Consider the following 3,311-nt stretch of genomic DNA (forward strand, 5'->3'; position numbering starts at 1 on the left):
TGTGCATCTCGTGCTTGCCAGCTTCCTCCCCCTTTCCTTTCAGCTTCCTCGGGCCAGTAAAACCATTGGCATACAACAGCAAGAGAGCCATCTTTTGATTGCTTTATATCCTTTATTATAGCAACATATGGCTTCTCAATTTTTTTCTCTTCTGGGGTTACCAACACAGGGTCCTCCAATTCATATCGACTTCCATCGAGCTCAAATGCAGAAAAATGCACCGTGATGCCTCATCCCATGTCGGATTCTCTAATGGGTTCTCCAATGGGTCTTAGGTCCAGACCTTGGTCTTCGTCTCTACCCTTTGATCTCTCCTCTTCTTCGTATTTCTCCTTTTGTTTTTCTGGCGTGATTTGCAGTGGGATCAAAAGCAGGAATGTTGTTATCATCTTCTTTGTCACTGCTGTGGGAGACATGAGACAACAACCTCTTTCCCATTGTGTATTCTCATGCGGCTACTTCTCCCTATATTCTGCATTATGTGATGGTAACAATGGGCTGCATGTGTGCCTCAACCACGAGTCACTTTCAAAGTTATCAATAGCATAAGTATATTTATTAGGAGCATAAAATTTTTCTAAGGACTCTCCTAGAGTAGACATAGAAGACCTTCATCATGAAGAAATATCTTTCTTTTGTCTGGAGTTACAATCACATCATATGGTTTAGTGAGAAGGATGAAATTTAAGATGACCATAGGGTATTGCTGAGAGTTATAAGATTTGTATAGCTCATTCAAAAGTTCGTCACTTTTGGCACGTCCATAGGGTGACCATTCACATAGACAAACTGTCGATCTCCTAAAGCCCTTCCACTTCCAGATCTGGGCTTAGACAGAAATCCTTCAAGACAGCATCCATCTGAGACACATATGTCTGAAGGGTCTAAACATGCAAGTGTCTTGGTACCAAAAACTGTTACTATATTATCCTTGATGGAGCCACTTCCTTGTGTTCTTAAAACCACATTCTTGGCATTTTTTCTTGTCACGTTAGTGCAGAAAAATCAGACGCCTGTGGCAATAAGAGCATAAGCATGTAATAGGGACAGAAGTCGGCCATATTCTCGGCGAATATTTCGACTGAACTCCTTATACCTTACAGGCAAAGATGAAAACAATTTTGTCACTGTAACAATAGTACCAATCTGACATGCCATACTTTTCTGGGAAGAAATCAGACCTGAATGGTCAAATGTCAATTGTGTACCAACAGTTTCATGCCTTGTTCTAGTTACAATGGTCACATCTCCCAAAGCACAAAGTGAACTTAGTGCCTCTCCTCGGAATCCAAAGGAAGTCAATGATTGCAGGTCAGAAAAAGCTGAAATCTTGGAAGTATGATACTTGAGAGTCACACTCTGATAATTTTTAGGTGAAATACCACAACCATTATCTCCAACCTCAAAGGATTCTCCTCTACACTCTTTTAGTTTAACCTCAATGCTATTTGCTCCTGCATCCAAGCTATTTTCTACAAGTTCCTTAACAGCACTTGAAAGGTCTAGAATAACTTGACCAGAACATATTCTGTACACATCTTCTTTATTGATAGGTTTGATGATTGTTGAATCTACCCTTCCATCCATCCTCAGACATAAAAATGATGCAATTAATTTTTCACATAACATTAACCTGCATGAGTATCAAAACTTGTAATCAATGCATCTTATAAAGTAAAAATCCACACTTTAAAGTCCAATGCAGAACAACACTTTAGTTTTATACTTTACCTTGTCAGAAAAGTCTATTGAAAATGCAGATATGATGGACAATTCTGATCAGTGAGAACTTCATATAAACAATCCAATAGTTATAACAGCAACAACTTGGCTAGATTTGAAGTTTCTTGTGACTTCAAAGAATTAATATTTACATCAATTGCAGAGACTGCTGACTGGCTTCTCTAGTCTACAAGATTGTTTCTTGTGACAATTTAGAATCTTTTCTATTAAAACTTTACTTAGATGGACCAATCTTAGAACACACAATGTACATGGATGAATCTTATGTAGCTTGAAAAGATGAAACAATATGCATAAAAAAAATGAGAATAAGTTAATAAATAATTTTATATAAACAAATTTAAGAAAGGAAATGCCTTTTCCAAATTGGGATTACCTGTGGTGTAAATGTTCTTGAGAGATCTACTTGTTATTTGGCTTCAATGACATGTTAATTCATTCTATGGGCCACCTTTTCTATTTGCTCTACTTCATTAGTCAATTGAAGTTAGACATCAAGTGTCTATTTTTATTTTTTTCTATGCTTGCGAGCTCTTGAATAATTCCCCACATAAATGTCAATGAGCAAGTCTAACCCATACTGCTAGGTGTCTGTTTGTAAAGACAATTCTACTCACTACTTTCTATGTTATGTCTTGGATATATGTGATATTGAACATGATTCTTATATAGAGAGATCCCTATACTTATTTCTTTCAATTATTGCATTTTAGTGTTTTTTATGCTTTTATATTGTATATGTGTTTTCCTTCTTCTTTTTTTGAGTTTGTGCACATATATTATAAGATGTTTGTAAAATTTCTTTGGATTATGTCTATTTTGTAATAATTTAATTTCATTGTTTTGATAGTCTCTTATTAATGTTTTAATATTGGACGTTGTTTTTGCATTAAAAATGGATTTTTTTTATGGATCAAGATCCTTAACAAAAATGCGAAATGGATGTTGCAAAGGTGGAATTGGATGTGGTATGATGTGGTCCCTTGGAAGTTTAGCCTCCTTTTGGCTTGGTATGTTTGCATTAGTATGTTTGTAGGTCACACCATAGAGTAGATCTCCTAGAGAGTGCAACAAATATCAGTGCTAAAGTTGTGAGCCTTGTAATCACCCAACACCTAATTTTTTGTTGCATAAAAAAATATCCAAGTTGGATTTATCTATTTGAATGGAGAACCAACCAAAGCAATGGGAAGATGATGGATGGGGCGTCGTTTGACTCATTCATGATCCACCATTTATCAGGTAGGGCTCCAATCTTAATTATTGTGAATCTCTTCCAAATTTGGGGTGCATTGTCACTACTTTAATGTTTGAATATATTTATTATGGCCCACTAGTTTTTTCAGTTGCTTTTAATATCTTTCTATCTCATTTTATTCTCCTTATAAAAAAAATTGTGATTTTATTTCAAAAAGCAAAATGATAGTCTTCATAATGCTAACACATCATCCCATCAAGCCTCATAAAGAATATTGGATACATAGCAATGACGACCATGTCATCCTCAACATGAAGTATAAAGTCTTATAACATACGAGCCCAACCCTAAATAGAACACTCGTTCCAAA

General features: G+C 35.7%; 1 pseudogene; it reads right to left on the reverse strand.

Annotated features, from left to right (window-relative positions):
• Positions 1-455: 455 nt before the first annotated feature.
• On the reverse strand, positions 456-1,587 carry LOC149172784 (DNA mismatch repair protein PMS1 pseudogene; annotated as a pseudogene).
• Between the last annotated feature and the right edge of the window lie 1,724 nt (positions 1,588-3,311).

The sequence above is a fragment of the Pinus tabuliformis genome, chromosome 4_2 (assembly GCF_031772625.1).
Source record: "Pinus tabuliformis cultivar Carrire ecotype Pingquan chromosome 4_2, CPIR1, whole genome shotgun sequence".
In the NCBI taxonomy this organism is placed as follows: domain Eukaryota; kingdom Viridiplantae; phylum Streptophyta; class Pinopsida; order Pinales; family Pinaceae; genus Pinus; species Pinus tabuliformis.